The sequence below is a fragment of the Sinohyriopsis cumingii genome, chromosome 8, assembly GCF_028554795.1.
Source record: "Sinohyriopsis cumingii isolate HCF-2022 chromosome 8, ASM2855479v2, whole genome shotgun sequence".
Lineage (NCBI taxonomy): Eukaryota > Metazoa > Mollusca > Bivalvia > Unionida > Unionidae > Sinohyriopsis > Sinohyriopsis cumingii.
In genome coordinates, this window is record NC_142968.1 from 60,964,476 (window position 1) to 60,982,728 (window position 18,253).

An 18,253-nucleotide genomic window follows, 5' to 3' on the forward strand; every position below is an offset into this window, starting at 1 on the left:
AACTTTCCACGATGCGTTTAAACTCGGGATCGGTTTTCAAAAGGTGATCGTATTCGTGCTCCCACATTTCCACCACTTGGTATCCTTCCTGTTCTAACTTTAGACGTCGCTGACAAGTAGCCTGGTAAAAGACTTCCATGGTTCGTTGGTTGTTAAAACTGATTTTTAGTGCCACGATCAGGGTAACAGACGGGGCATCCGTGAAATAAGCAGCCGTTAAACTCGTACACGATCTCGGGGTTTTCTAAGTCCCAGCCATCGACCGAATGCGTTCCGATGGTCTTTTCGTCTCCTCCGTTGCGAGCATGCTGAATCCATTTGTCTTCCTTGTCGCACAAGTAATGTAACCAGCGTAGGGCTTTGACCGAGTATTGACGTTTGACATAGTTGGTCGTTTGAGGACTGATGACAGCCACGGTGTTTTCAGGCATGAATCGTTGTCGGTACACTAAGAAACACGCTTTGGCAATGGTGCAAGCTTCTTTCAAAGGATCCACCCCTCCGTGTCCATGAACAGTTTTCGAAATTTTCCACAGCAACGCCACAAAATGTCCACGTCGGAACGACAATACCTTAGCATTTCTTCCTGAAAGTCGAAAGGGTCGGAGGCGTGAGCCTGGTACCAAGCGTAGAAAGCTTCTCGTTGTTCGGTACGCATGTTGTCGGGGTCGTAATAGTGAGCCTCAGGTAAATGGGGTAGAACGGCGTGTTGATTGGCTTCCGTATTGAAAAAGTGTGGAAAGTACCCTTTAGCCATTTAGCCATTTCTGTCATTCCAAACGTTTTAGGCATTCGGCTCAAAGGCATGGCCAAATAGCTCATCAAATCTTTAAACTGCATTTGTCCCACTTGCATGAAAATGATTTTGGCTCCGTTCAAAGTGACTTTAGGACGTTCGGTGCCATGATCCGTATAGTATCTCAAATGAAACTGTCCACCGTATCTGGAGAAATTGTGAGCCATCACCGTGGCATGGCGATAACAATCTCCGTAACGTTCGATGTCCTCTTGGCTCCAAGTCTTGTCGATGGGGTCTAAGACCCATCGAGCGAAATCGGCTAGCGTGTTCGGTCCTCGAAAGATTTTTTCACGCCCTCCAGGAATCTTACTGCAGTGAGGGCAATAACTCAAGATAGGTTCTTGAATGCACTTTTCGCATGCTCGATGAGCCACGCAGAAATTAGGAATGTGAATGCCGGTCTCTTGCATGCATTCGAAATCGAAAAAGATGAAATTGCCTTTCTTCTTGTGACCGTCCTCTTTCTCTTGTTGGGATTGGTATTTTTGACGTAGTATTGGTGTTCCAAGTACACGATGTGGTGACAAATGTGACATTTTTTCTTTCCTGAACATACGTGTGCCTTGGCATTATTGGTAAGTAGGGCACAATCTCAGCAGTTGACAAACACATATCTGGTGTGAACCTTGCGTCTTCAAATGTTGCTGGTAACAGGTAGGGCTGACAAACGTGCGGAGACAAGTTGAACGATGCACTCGTTCTTGTCCTTCGCTCAGACAGGATGGAGAGGCCAAACACAATGAGCATTTGGATCCACAATGCTTGTGTTGCTCTCGATTGTTATAGCCATAGTCACATTTCTCACAGTAATATCTGTATCCCAGGAATCCGGTGATACTGGTAATGATATCGAAATGTTCATCGTGATGATAGACAAAAATGTATTTTCCATCCTTAAAGTCTTTCCCTCGAAACAACAGAGACCCACGCATTTCTTGAGAATGCACTTTCAAGGTGTAGCGTGGAGCTAGGACATCTTGCAATTTTTGCATTTGAGGAATGCCACAGGGTGTGTCTTTGGACAGGTTGGGTTGTTGTAACAGGAGTTCTGCTTCACTTCGTTGTTTGGCTCGGTCCGATTGTTGAATAGTTTTCCAGGCTCTTTTCCATTCTGCCGTGTCGTTCTTGTTGGCATAGGTTCGTCCCACCACGATGGCACGGGCTAAACACATCTGGTCTTGAGGGTTGTTAATTCGGACGATACTCTTTTTGGTGCTACGAAGGTAGTTCACCAATAAGACCTTTTTGCGGCCAGTCCCTTGAGAGCGAGAGACGTGGGTCATGTCCAGTGTGGCTTTTCCATCGGTGATGTCAAACTGGTCATTGGATTGTTTTACGTGTTGAGTCTTGTCCATGACTTTGGAAGCAGTCAATTCTGCAGGGCTGCTAAACTCGATCCAAACAGGGGATTTCAAACCGTCGTGTTGTATGGAAAGTCTCAAGCAATCGTCTTATTTGGGTTGACATTGTCGCTTGAGTGTGGTGATCAAAGAATCCCACATCTCGGTGATGAACCATTCTGCTTTCTCTAACGGTACGTCGGACTTGAAATCTTTAAACTTCACCGTGTATTTGTAAGCCGTTGTTCTAAATTTTCTAGAGGGACGCTTTTCCGTCTCTCGAATGGAATAGTATTTTTCAGGGTTGACAAAGAGTGGTGAACTTTGTTTAGAGGAAAACTCTCTGGGTTTGGATTCTGGTTCACTCATGTCCTCTTCAAAATCACTGGCATGAATTTGCCCTGGTACGAGGCGATAGATCACGTTTCTGCCTCTTACTTTCTTCTTCTTTCTTCTTGAATGAATTGGATCGTTTCATCTTGATATCAAAACGTCAAATGACTAAAATTTAAACACCATGGGCTACTTTATAGTCATGGCAAACAAACGTATATAAAGGGTATGTGTCTTGTCCTTTCACTACTCATTTCACTCTCAAACCGAGCACAACGATGGAAAAGACTACACAAATCGGACGTTTCATCAGAGCGTTGCGAAGGGTCATTAGAAAATTCTCTTCAGACCAGTCGAGGGACTACTCTCCTTCCTTTCGAATAAAAGTCAAGATACTTGCTATATCTGTCAGAAGAAAGGGCATTGGTCTTCAGAGTGTCCAGGCCGTCAAAAAGGCAAAACAGGGGTAAAAAGAGACAAAAGTCAAGATACCTTTTATCATTGTCAAGAAAAAGGACACTGGTCTCCAGATTGCCCTAAGAAACATGAGGAGCAAGAAGAAGAAGAGAAGAGTGATAGAGAGGAAGAAGAGGAAGAAAGCAGACGGGTGAAGAAAAAGAAACAGGAGAAGAAAAGAAGAAGGGAAGAAAGTGAGGAGGAAGAGGAGGAAAAGACTGTGACTGTGAAGAAATTGAAAAAACAGAGAGAGTAAACAATGAAAAAGAAGAAGTCTATGAACTTTTTAAAGTGCTATGTTGTGAATTGTGAATTGGATTGTAAATATTTATAAAAGAATAAATTAGATATAAAAGGTAAGTGTCTTTGGGTTTTGATTTTAAAATAAGAAGCTACACTCACGCACTCATACACAGACACGTACTATAGGGGTAAAATGGGGCTTTTTTGAGTTTGAATGGATGTTGGCTATTGAAAGACTATCTCTTTTCGAGAGACATGTCTGGACCTGAAAAGGGCCTTTTTGGTGTAGGAGTGAGCTTAAACAATCAACTTTAACTGCCTTAAGCCTTTGCCACGGCCAAGGCCTAATTCTGGACTGCGTAATTTTGATGATGATGATGATGTGGTTGAAATCACTAAGGGTGGTACGGTAGGCTTAGTCACAGGGTTGGAGTGTTTAGCTCGGGAAGGTCGTATTCTCTTCAGTTGTAATAAAGAAGTCTGCTACATTTGTTTCAGACTTCTTAACTCTGTTAAAATGTCTAACAGTACCGTGACCGTTTGACTTTCACACCCTTGTTTCTTTGCTGCTGCTGCTTCTTCTTCTTGTTTCTTTCTTACCTCTTCTTCTTGCTGCTGTTGCTGTAGGAGAAAAGCTTGTTCCGCTTCCTTTTGCTGTTGTATAAATTTCTCCAATTCTTCTTTCTGTCTCTGTCTAAAATTTTCCACATGTGGTAATGAAGGTGGCGAAGGTTCCGGAACAAATTCTTGCGAGGTAAGAAAATCCACAAAATCCCAATTCACCTCTTCTGAAAGTAAGTCCGGGTTCCCTTGCGTAGTCTCCACTGCTGGTGCACCCCAATTTATCGTTTTCTGAGTCTCCGTCCTATTGAAAAACTGTCGCATGTATTGACTGCGCACAGGCGCTAGCGAATCAATATAGGACATGTGACGTCACAGACTGCTCTCTTCGGATTGGACGTGGGCTGACTGAATTTTGTAACGCGTGTTTGGATTGGTCAATGAACTCAATCCGTTTCAATCCTTCCTCTCCCTATAAATAAGCACAGTTCACTGCATTCCTTCACCTGTTATTGGCACCAGCAACATGTGAACCGACGTGCAATCATCAACACGTATATCTTCCATGATGTTCGGGACGGACATGCCGATGTATGTCCGATTCAAGTGGACAGTTGTCCACAGGACAGACACCAGCCTGTGGATCAGAAGAATATATGTGGAGAGGCATGGATGCCTCAAGAGAGTTCTCATTTACGGTCCTGCAGTCAGGCGCAGCTTGAGGACAAGAAGAAAACCAGTGCAGTGCCTTCTGTGTTAACAATAGGGTATGTTAATATAAACCCAAAGGCCCTTTTCAGGGCCACTCCTATATCTCGAAAAGATCTTGACTTTCATTGCCTACCCCTTTTTATTTTTTATTTTAAAAAAAAAAATTGAGACCTTCCCTGTTTAAATTTTCCCATGTTCCATTTCCATAGACCCATAAGGTCGGGACCTTATTAAAATAGGGTCCCGACCTGTTCCATTCCCCCTTGACGCTCAACAGGCCCACGATTTATTCCCCATGTTCAATTTCCCTTGTCGCTAAACAGACCCACGATTTATTCCCATGTTAATTTCCCATTGACGCTAAAGTGGCCCAGAGGTTTTCGTAATGTTAAATTTCCCATTGACGCTAAAGTGGCCCAGGGGTTTTCGTAATGCTAATTCCCATTGACGCTAAAGTGGCCCACTTCACTACTTGCGTATGTAACTTAATACCACACACTTGTTGTATTATATGATGTTTGACAAAATGCATTTGAGGCAGATATGGGAAAGCAAATGTACAATATTCTACATAATATGCGGAAGATGAAACCACGGACATGTAGCTAAACTTTTCTTCAGCTGAATGTGTGGGTCTACGACTAGTACATAGATGTATCAAGTTTCGATAATTATATGTGAAGAATCTCCCTTGGTATACTTAATATATTTAGATGTTTCTACATATGGAGTTCCTAAACTATATACTAACTCTGAAAACTTTCAAAACCGATGTAGTTTAAACATTTTATGATGTGTTTTCATGTAGGATTTGCATTATATGGATATGGTCTGTTAAATAGTATAGCACATCATACAATTCAGAAGATGCAGTGAGGATAAACTTTGGTCAAAATAAAGTCATATTGATGGATGTTAGCAATATTTTTAACTATAACCAGGTCATCTTATATTTGCTTTGTTTAATGTTCTAATCCCGCTAAAGATATCATTTTCGGATTTGGTGAATTTTTCGCTACATTTGTAGCTTTGAGTACTAAATTTGCTTTAATATTTGCTGTGGCATCTTTAAATTGATTGTAACTGTTAGTTTTGCACATACCAATTTTAATCATGATTAAACTGACTCTCTTTATCATGTCTCCATTATATATAAACCTTTAGAATAGTTGTCTGACAATAAGCTCTTATGTTTTATATTTACATTTCTTCCTTTTAAGAACTGTGTTATGTATAATTTTACATTTACCTATAATGTTACGTTAATAGTTTTTTTGCATGCATATTTATCCACAGGACATATCACATCTTTCTATAAAGAATCTTATGCTTGTTTAAATATGGAACTTATGTTGGACGACCAAAATATGTACACTTATATGCTTGCATTTTGCGGTCATTTAAAATTAAAATTAGATGTCCCTGCAGTTAAAAATTAATACATGTAAATAGCATTTTTCGTTTTCACGGAAAGACCTAGGTGCCTAAGCACATCGATTATAATTCCTTTTAATATCTTACGACATTGATGGTATAAGTATTTGGACTTAATCCACTATGCGAATACATCTTTTTGTCAAAGGGATTATTGTGCATGTCTGTGCAAAAGTTCTTGCTATGGGACATATATTCTATTAGACGCAATAATAACTGCACATATAAATATTTCAGTTATACCAGGGCTATTTCCGTTCATCAAAACGTCTGCAACAAACAAACGAGAAAGTAAGTGCTGGCTGTAGATAGTCGTAATGAGAACTGGAAACAACTCTTCTCTAAAAAAAGAAATAATTGGAAACGTGACTGTCAGTATCTGATGACGTACTTTTTATCGACCGTTTCTTGTTTCTTTTTCACTCATATACGATTAATATAGCAGAGGTAGACAGTACAGCTGACCGCAGCTTATTCAATGAAAAGGAGTTCATGACACCAGGCTCTGCGAATGCTACTAAATGTTTGCCATCCCGACAGAGAGTATATTTAAGGCAAAATGACAGTGATCTACTGCAAGATTCAAACACAATATTTTAAAAATATTTAATTTATAATAAGATCTCGAAATATATCAGTGAGAGGAAAATGATATCGCCACAAAATATTCATTGATTTGACTAATTACCCAATTCGAGCATCATGTTTTACAAGCGCAATTTGTAAAAGGTCACCTTCCTAAAATTATTGTAAATTTCGGAACTTCTTTTTGTCGCTGTAGTTATACAGACGTTAATCGCATTGAAACAGAATGTAGAACATAGCCATGCACAGTGACGGCTCTTGAACTTAAAACTATATAATTCAAAGAAAATGTACGTCTTTTTTACATTTAAGGAAATATTTCACTTGTGAAATGGAAATAGTCTGCATTGTCACGAGTGTCGAAGCCATTTGTGACAATACAATGTTGTCCACTTCAATCGTGAAAGATTTCCTTTCTCTACTCAGAAAGTATATTCTCTACATCTTTGCAGAATAGAAAGTTATTGTATGTGTAACTTGCCAGTTGATGTATATTTATATAAACGTTTTATTGTGATGAATGTTGACTCCACAAGCAGCACACCAAACAAACGGACAACACAAGGATGCCTGCTAAGACTGTAAACAATGATCTAATTGGCAAGAAGTGTGATGTGTAAAGCAAAGTCCACAGTAATAGTTACAGCTATTAAAATGTACAAATAATCTGCATAGGTCTGATAGATATTGACCACTGAAAATTAAGCTATATTGACCCAATATTGCCTAAGCCTGTGAAGTGCAATGAGGGTAACATATTTGTTTCATGATTACAGGAAATGCAATGTGCTATATGACATTATAATCACACACGCTTACAATTAGAGGACTTTCATTTAAATGAGACAAGGAATATGAAGAGGAATAAGCGGTTCGATGTGTTTATGGCAGTTTTACTAAATGAAAATGGGTAGTCAGAGAGCAAACAGGAAAAGACACAAGTTCTAATTTCATACGTGCGTCATTGACACTCATTATGAAAGAATCCATTGAAATGAAGCACTACATTTCTGTATATGCAAAACTGATGATCTCAGGTTGGATGACTTCCAGTGTCAGATATTGTCCTTGGTCAGAATATGCCATGAAATGCAATGGACACTTATGATTTCTTATTAAACAACTGTGATTGCATTTTTGTGTTTTTATTCGGGAAACCATATCAGTCAGACATATCAAATGAAAGCCCTGATCCTGCTTCCATTGTGAAAATGTATACTGGGCCTTGTTCAAAGTAAACAAAACAATATCATTGTTCCCAAGTGTGTGACCAACGTCCCATATCCTTTAACATAAGCAGCCGCAACAAACACATGCGTATTGCTTTTGAAATTAAACTGTGATAATGAACTTCAAAAAGGGAACGTCGCTTATGTATTCACAATCACGCAAGAGAATTCACCCCTATATGCATCAGTGCAGTAGTAAAACTGTTATGGTATACATAGTGGCTTCCATTTATCTCGCATCCTTCATCGGGGCAAACCCATTATGATCACCTGGCTCTACAGAATAAGGAAACACTCACAGTTCAGTTTGGTTATATGAGTACAAATACATGTTATATCTATTCAGGCACAGACACAAAGGGCAGTGAAATATCAAGAAGATATTAAGACTTGAAAAATCATTGGGCATATTTTTACATGTGCCTGCTAAAATACCAAACACTAACTAAAAACCAATATATTCCAAACTTGCAGAGGATAACTTTCGTAGGACATGTATTGACATTTGCATGTAATATATACAGTCATGGCAGAAACACGCCTTTAACAGGAGGGGAAGAAATGGAAATGAAAATATGTTGTTATGTTTTTATAGGGTTTAACGCCATTTTTCAGCACAAGATAGATGGCGGCCAGTATTAATGGTGGAGGAAGAACCGGGAAAACCCCGGAAAGAACCACCGACCCACGAAAAGCTACCGGCAAGCTTTCTCACATATCCACATTTGCCGAGCCTTGGACTCGAACCCACGCAGACAGAGGTGAGATGGCAGTGATCCGTGACGGACAGCGCTTTAGACCACTCGGCCACTCGGGGCCCCTGAAAATATGATGGAGTTGGCCAATACAATGAAGTGAAGTCCAAGACAAGGAAGCTGCATATTATTCCTGCCTTATTACGCAAGATTATCAGCGGGTTAGGTTCAATATGCAGTCCCTGCTACAAGACTGCATTATTTTGAAATGTTTTACTTTCGCAATTTTAGGCCTTTTGTGTTAACATCGTGATTTGCTTCTTTTTCAACAAAGAAGGTTAAAATAATTATGTAAATCAGTTATCGAACGTAAACGTCCCTGATCGTGGTTCTGCAATGATCCGACTGAATAGTTAAAGGCCGATCAGACACTATCATTTCTGTTCTGCCATCAATTAGATCTATATGTGTCCACTTACACAGCTAAAATATACAATACTATAAGACATAACTAATCAAGTCCATTTACTTTTTATTTGGAACTTCCAGGCACACTATTCCAATATAGTTTTATGCTAAATATCATTATTAGCAGTTTGAGTGGAAATAACATGACTTTGTATCTCAATCGTTTCTCGTATAATAGGTGAAACCACTAATTCCTTCTTGGGATTTTCTAAAGGTAAAAAAGATAAGAGAAATAGGAAGATGAAAATCTAGAACATTTAAATCTTACATCAGGTGAATACTAATGAAAACAAAATGATGACAGCAAAGAAATACATATGCCGGCATCTTGCCTTTGCGGGCCTCGTGAAGATCGCAATTAAGAAGTATCGAATAGCTGTCAAATGAGAGGCTAAAATGAGGGCCACAATGAATGTTTTGCTGGAGTTGTCTCTTGGCCTGTACATGGAGGTCATGAGCCACTTTTTGTCCATATGCAACTTGGAACACCTTACGAGGGACTTAACAATGATCTGCTAGTCTGAGAATCTTTGGCAAGCTTCAGCAGTTATCTATGCTTTGGGTGCAGCGAGGTAATAGTAAATATCTTAAATATAATGATACAATACAGGCGAGTCGCTTTTGAAGAGTAACAACTGCATAAAATTGCAAGCAGTACTGGAAATGGCTCCACCGTAACCGACAAAGGATAAGTCAGCGCAAACGACGATGTATACATCAGCACAATTGGGAAATGATGCGTCAGCATCACTGAGGAAAATGCACCAGCTGTACTGGCTCTGGAATTGAAACAAATCACCAAGATTAAACACCCAGAGATGCTGCTGGCAAAAGGCTTACCAAGTCAATGAAAAAATACAAAGCAAAAAAAAAGAAGATGCTGCTGACACGCACGATGCTCCATCAGCGACGCCATCATGCATTCTCTAGGTCTGTATAGCTTTGGCGGTTACTTTACCGCACGCTTCATTCTTTGGCGCACCGAAGTATCAGCAAAAAGCGGAGGGACTGTCCCAACGACAGATGTAGCAGGCGTCATTATCCACCAGTAAACACGCTCCCGATCCTTTCGATATGGAATAGCAGTGCGCGCAACAAAATGTCTACCCCCATACGCCAAAGACATGCTGATTAAACAGGGCTTCACTCCCGCTAATATCAACACGGCAGCCTAATGAAAGCCGTCGATTGATGCTAGGCTGATAGTTGTTAACGCTCTTGCATTTTCTGACTCCGTGTCTATCTTCTCTGCATTGTAACAATGCCGAATAACTTTGCAACGAGTAGGTGACGGAGGAACTCCAGGATGCGACAGCCATCATGAGCGAAACTTGCATCTCGATTATGGCAATGAAAGACTACGCCCCGAAGAGCGTCTCGAAAGAAATTTCCAAATAATAGTCGGAGATGTGCACGAGTATAACCTGATGTTTAACACAGTAGCTAGCCCCAAGCTCGTAAATGCGTCCAAGATTTTACTTCGCTGCGTCTCGTCCGAGCGGCAAACATATGAAATTATATTTATCGTCGGACGATGAGGGGGAGTCACTGTATCTTCTGTGGCCTACACATATATCTAGCTAAGCATCTTCATGCCATGTTATGATATGTCAAGTTCGAGCATGAACTGCTCGTTTGCAATACAGCCGAACAGCAGATTGATGCATTAATGCTAAGCTAGCAGCAATATTCTAAATATGAGTTACAGGAAGGGAGTGGCAGCGCTCAGCAAGTTGTCAGCGGCTGAAAAAGCCTCGAAAGACCTCGTCAATGAGGCCCAAGCTGCAGGTCATGTAACAGATTTACTTACCTGCGTCCTGCTAAATCCTCACATCATGGTTTAATAGTCCATATCCTAAGAAGATACCCCAGGCAGACCTCTTGTTTTAATCCACGTACATGTATGCGCTGACCGTGTGATTGATAATGGCATTTGTTAACAGGAGGTGGTCACTGACCACCAAACAGCCTTCCAAGCTTACCAGCGCTTTGGGCTGCATCAGCAAGGCGGGTACCACTGAGGTGTCCCAAACTACTACAGATCGTCCAATGTCTGTTGTTTATGAACGCTATGTCGCAGCTCTTGGCAAAGCAAGCGTGCGTGTAAGGCAAGGCACACCCTGCGGTCACTGCTACAATGTCATTGTGGAGAGTTTCAGCCTTACACCGGCCAGTATGCCCAGTATATGCTAATTACCGAAATATACATTGCGGTGCGTAGCAATGAGTAATTATGCGGCTGCCTTCTGATGTGGTGGCCCTAAACAGTGAGGTAACACATCTCACTGGCAAAAAGCCAGATGTCATCAGCGTCTGATCGCTGAAAGGTGGGTAGCTGTGCTGTTCGAATTGTTCACCATGGCTGATAGGTTGCCTTCGCAGGTGAACCATCTGTATACCGTCTTTTGGATAGTTATTCACCACGCGGAATCGTCGTTGGCGAGGAACTACAGATTATGACTGAAGGTGATCAGTTACCGAGAAAGGGATTTCTTATCATGTGAAGACATCGTTGAGGTAATTCTCCATGTCGGTTATATCGTTCACTATTCAGTAGTGGCTGTATGCCGTGGTGTGGACTCCGCCCGACGAGATATACATCGAGTCAGTACTCCTAACGCGTGTTGAGGAACTCCTTCGGGCGTGTTTTCTGTTGGTCTTGAGTGCCATTTTGTGATCCCGTTTGTTTTCCTGATCTTGGGGACAGACTTCGAGGCCGAGTTAGGGTGCAATCTGGTGCATGTCTGTATGCAAGATGCCGTCTTTGCACTGTACTCAAACTCCAGTGCCTGGCGAACGCTAGTCACATGCATCCTCAGCCGGTTGTAGAACTGCAGGTTCTGGTAATAGATCAATATCGCTCGTTGAACCACATGATTGGGACTCACTTCATGCACACGGTGTGTTTGCACAATCACATAGACGTACACACACACACTGTTCACCAGCCGATAGCATTCGAAATCCTTCTGTAGCACCTTTGGGTATCCCAGGTCTTTGTGTGCGAAGAGAATAGGCGGCATCGATCTACATGAAACTGCATGTTCGCAGGCTCTGCATCATCGATACGTTTGTTGGATCCGAGTGCGTGAGCCAATTCGTCGGTGTTCAGACATGGTAGTTGGGACATGTCACATGTCGGGTGGTTGGACTTCGCATGCCGTTTACTGAATATTAATATGCCCTTTCTGAACCCTCTTTCTAGAAATAGGTGCAAGACGATGTTCAGCATGAACTCGAGATATACACCGACCCACCGTATTTTTGTGTCGCTCATTTGTTGCCTATGCCCTCTAGCTTTCTGAGACTGTCCATCTTGCCCATTTAACTGGTTATCAATGAAAAAGACGCCGTTCACGCACTCTAGCTCTAGTCATTTTGCGAGCTGCATACGCCTCATAGGCCTGAGCATAGTCGGTAATGACACGGCTAAGATCCATGAATACATGTTCACTGCCTTCGGCAACCGTCGCAGCGTGGCGCCGAAATACTTATAACTTCGGCAGGAGTCTGCCTGCCAACTTACATGTTCTTCCCAGAAAGGCTAGTTTGCTGTTTTGGCACGGCACTCCTTCCATTAGGGCTATTTGTTCCACCTCGTAACACATACTCGACAGCTCCCCACAACTAGAGACGGGTTGATACAGTCACCTGGCGCGCCAAGCCGAGATGAGCTCCTTAGCGCCAATAATGGTCTGACCACATGCAAAAAATTATAGGTCCAGTAGTAATACCCGTTGGTACCCTTCTGCTGACTATCCCGTGAGCACCCCTATCCGCTGGGAAAGCTTTCTTGTCATGCGGTGCACGCGCCGTTGCCATAGCATCCTTGCCAGTCTGAAAAAGTTGTTTGCCATGCAATACCAGCATCCCCTTTATATGCCCACCATGCAATCCCATTCTCTTCTGAAATGTTTTTGCCATGTACTATGAACACCTTTACCAAATTCCCCTTTTAGACTCACTGTCGGTTACCCGCCTTGATTGTTCCATCCCGTCACACAAAGTTCTCTGCCACAGTGATTAAACAGCTGTCTGCCACTGTAGTATAAAACCATTAAGTGTTTTACTTTTTAAATACAATTTTGGTAGTGGTGGATATTACCCATTCATTTGGGAGGTCTGGTTCGATTCCACCTAAACTTTCTGAGACAAAATGAACTATATATAGTTTACCTCTTCCACAAGAGATGCTGTCTTAATGGCTTAAGTTTTAAATCATGCTTCCTGGGTCGACTGGAGTTTCCACTGATATCTGGAATATACAAACATCCAAATATGGACACATATATTCATAGAAGCTTATAATTCCTAAAATAATGTCATCTTATTATGACTGACAATTTCATGTATAGAAACTCACTGTTGCTGTGTGTTTGCTTTGTGGAACTAAAGAATTCTGAACCATAAAGTGTATTTAAGGATTCCTCTCAGTAATGGATATGCATCTTCTGTTGCCAATACTCAGTATAAAGTGTAAGACTTTTGTTTCAAATGTCACTGCTGATGCTAAATCAGCACTGCTTGATTTCCTGATAACAATTTGCCTAAACAATTTCTAAACATGGTGTTTTCTTTGTCTTTGGAACACCTGTTATATGTATACATTATTCAATGGCTAACTTAATGCATAATTACTGTCCTTCTAACAAAACTGTTTCTGAAAAGTAATATTGCAATGTTCTTGTCTATTCTTCTTTTGCTGCCTACTTATATTCCCATCATCAGCATTAATTTCCAAAAGTAGCCTCTATTAATGTCATTTAATTCTGGGACAACATTGAACTTTTTCGTATTCTGTTCTAACATGAAGTTTCAATATTAGTCTCAACATCATCAATTACTTTCCCAGGTGTATTATTTAACAATACGGGACATATCCAAAATTTCAGATCTTGTCTGTGTTGTAACCAAACACATTTATTATCGATTTTGATCTGGTACTGACCATTTGACTTTTGGGAAGGAGTGGGAAGAAGTAGATAATGATGGTTTTTCGAGCCAGGATATATTTTTCTTCAACCTCAAATTTTTTTCAACTAATAAAAATTACATTATTATTTTCTTTTACAAATCACAAAAAGCATATTTTTCAAACTATTTGACGACTATTTAAAACAAAATCACACATCTGCAAAAATTAAATGAAACAATTGATTCTTTACACTAAACATGTCTATTTTGCAAGTACACTACTGTATGGATGTCTGGTTGAATTAGATGGGAATATAACTGGTTGGTTTCAATGGAACTTAGCAAAGGTTACTATACCTTGGAATTCTCAAGTGAACAAGAAATTGGATGTAAACAAATATTTTGTGAACTAATATATCTACCTTGTGGTTAGACTCAGAAATCATTTTACCTCTTTAATCATTAGTTATTTTTATCATAGCAAAAAACACACACATACCCTAAAAGAAGAAGAAAAAAAAACAATCAGTACTAGGACCATATTTACTCAATAATTGACTGTTCTTACAGTTTTGTTTTACATGACGTAACATTTTTGGTACATCAACAAGCTGTTTTTACAGTAACCTAAAATTATTTCTCAAGAGAAAATTTGAGCTCCATTTCTCTTTGCATGGCCTGTCAAATGATTTAGTAAAAATCCAACTGTGTATCATTACCTAAATTTCAGGTGACATGAAGAATCCTCAATCCATTCTGACATATCTGCATCAGATTCTTTCAGTGGCCTGCCAGACAGTTTAGGCAATGCTCTTCTTTGTATTTTCAGTGTTACAAATCAAAGCTCCTAATAATTTTGTGGTTTCTTTAGAGTGGTTGGCAGCTACTCCAACTTTTGTAATATTTGCAACCACACCAATTCCTATTCCTAAAGTAGGGGAGCAGCAGGAGGCCAGATATGTGAGGCATAAAAAACAGGAGTAACCGAAGGAACAATTGTGACATCAGAGGTAAGTGGACACCAAAGAGGTTTCACATCTGCTTCATCAACATGGCTCAAACCAGACAGCCAATGATATATGGCCTAATGCAGTTAATGTTTCACGTATAACCACTCAGTTACTGAGACATCCAGATACATAAATCTAACATTACTGTCCAATGACTTTTCTAAGAAATTGTTTCTACCGTATTTTTGTTTTTGAACACACAACAAAATTCAGGATAAAGGAAACAAAAGCATAAACATCTTATTTATTAGTGCAGTCTGTTTACACAGAAATGATGAAAATTCTTGATAACAAGATTTTTTAAACTTTGCAAATGTTTTCATTTCTTTTGAAACCTTTTGTGTCAAAGCATATGTGGGGCATGCTGCAGAACGCAAGTCGCCAAACTCATCAAATGTATCTGTATTCTTACAACTATCTTAGAGGTTATTTCTCAACTTGACGGAAATGGCTGTGATGTTCTGATTAGTTCTGAATATAGTTCATGATGGCAAAGATACACATCTGAGGTTTATTAGCAGACTCAATGTAAAAAGTTGCATTCTTATTGCACATTTTCCCACACCTATTAATCCACTCTACACCATCACTGTTAAGTCTAAATGTCTCAGATGTCTGCTACCTGGCAATTCATTATGCAGTTTTGTTTAGTATCCCTATGTCAGGTCATTTGGCAGGCATGTATGCATGTTAAGAGCTTAAAAAGAAAGAGTTCCAAACAATTAAACCTTTATTTTGTTTGCTGTGATGACTTGCTATTAAAGGTCAATCTAATATGTCTTGATGGTAACATGAACCACATCAGTTTCTTTATAAGTATGTGCTAACATGCGATTATATAATACTCAAAACTGCCCATGCTCATTCAAATCATCAGTTTCCGAGGTAAATAATTCTTTCATATAGTCTGCAGTCTGCTTAGGCCTAAAAAGGAAGTAGTACAGTTTGAAAAATACTTAAGCTATTTTTTAAGCATTTTATAAACTTGAGTGTACATGAAAAGCTGTATCAAAAGGATAACCAGTAGATCTGGCTTGTATCAAATTGGTTATCAACTGTTGTATGTTGGAATTCTTAAGCTCCAAAACATTTATTCAAACTCATGAATGTTGCCATTGTCTATTTATTCTTACAACCTTCAGCCCAAAATCTGGTACATCTGTAAGTCCATATTTGTCCAGCTTTTTGAGATAATGTTTGATTTTGCAAGGACTGATGGCCATAGAAATATGAACTTCTATACACGTTTCTACATGCAAATTGATGGCAGCAACAAACTCTTGCCACTCTTGGCAAATTGCAAGGCAGGAATTTAAGTATTTCACTTTGGAGACCAGCTTCAAGGGCCGTATACACCTCATTTAAGCTTAACGTTTTCATATTGTTGTTAAGATTTTCTAATAAAAAAACTCATGCCATACTCTTGCCCAAATCAGAAGGTGGGAATCAATATATAACATGTCATGGGCTGGCATTGTCATGTGAGCTAAAAGAAAGAAAAGCAATGTGCAATAATTTTACAGTTTTAATGTCATTACTTTAAAATACATGACAGTAAATTATTCCATGGTAGATTTTTAGGGTGCACAACAATTTTCTACTTGTGCAAACAGAAAGAGAGAGCAAGAGAGTGCAAGAGAACAAAAAAGCTGATTTAGAGGAATCGAGACACATCCTGCAAGCGCGCAAGATGAACAAATACCATGGATGGTCTTTTTGAGTAATCAAAAAGCAGTAATGTGCAGCCTTTGACATAAGTGACAATGAAATATTTATGTTATCAATCCAAGACAAAGCTTAAAGCTCATATGGTCTTCAGTTAAGTGATTCAAGTTTTTTATTTTATGACAGAGCAACTCAGGTAGGCTATGTAGTGATGAGGCAGTTGGAGTTGCCCAAGGCAACACCAAAATAGATAGCATAACCATGCTGATAGGATCTCAACCGGAACCCTCTAAGTCTAGCATACTAATCACTGACCCACCATGCCTCTGTTTCAGCTATGTGATGTGAGTTGCAATATAAGGTGGATTATAATACTAAAGGATAAGTATTCTCAAAGTTTCTGTTATTCCAGATGAAAATCAAACATATTTTCATAATAATCAACAATCATGTCACATTTATTATAAAGAAACATGCCAGTCAAAAAAATTAATACAAGGAGAAAAAAGAAAATATTACATTTTATATCATCTTTGTCAAACTTTGGTAATTATGAGCAATTGTAAAGAAATATTACCAAAAAAATATATTTAACAATAAACTTAATACCTCTAAATAAATAATGATATTTTTAAAACACTTTTAGATTTGTAAGTGTACATTGCTTATTCATTTTAAACAGTAAATGTTTAAACTTCATGCATCTGAATGCTTCTTTAAGAATGCAACTATGGACAATGGTTCCCAATATATTTTAAAAATTGGAAATTCTAGTAATATTTCCTCTCTCTCTCTCTCTCTGAATTGAGTGTGTCCACTCAAGAATAATTTCTGAAAGAATATGATATTTGTGATGCTAACAATTAGTTTGCAATATTTTGCATCAAAGAGGGCAATACATTACAAAAGGTGTCAAAGATGCATCTCTGCGTAAACCTGTTGATAGATACTAAGCATAATCATGGTTATGATTCAGTACAACATCCACACAATCTGCAACATACTAACACATGCTAAAAAGCAAATCCAAGAGATTTGTTTCATTGTTCATCAATGCACATTGATGAATACAGAAAGAGGTTAATATCAACTCTCACCATATTGTCAAATTTTAGAAGTATCACCGGTATCTTGCTAACTATTTTATTAAATAATTTTGAAGACTCACAAATTATTACCGACAAATAGACTTTTGTCATCATTCTAAGCCAATTTTTAAGAACAAATGCTTGCAAAATTTAATAATCACTCAAGGTTATAGGTACAAAAATTAAAGAATAATTTTTTTTAGATAAAAGGTGTAGTTAAAAGTGTGAGGTACAAAAAATTACAGAGTACATGAGTTTCAAATATTGTTACATATCAATTTATGGCTGACCTCCAATACATCCTTATAATAGTATATTATAGTATTTTGGATAAACTCTTGTTAGGCTGCCTGTATAATCAAAAATTAAGTTGATAATGTGATCAACATTTAAAATGTCGTACATTCTACATAAAGATAACCACAAGTCGGTATTTCTTAAACACAACAAACAAACAATCACCAGTTGATCCAGATCTAATGAGATTTATGTAACATTGAAAACAAATTCAAATATGGTTGATACATTCAAGGCAATAATTATTCAAATCTTTCATTGGTATACTACAGACTTTCTGATTGCTATATAACTTATTTCATGTATTTTTTGTACCCTTTAATTTTTCGTACACAATCCAGTTATCGAAATAATTATTTAAATGTATCATAATTTTTTGTACATATCACTTTGTATTTTTCAAAAAAATCCATTAAATTATCAGA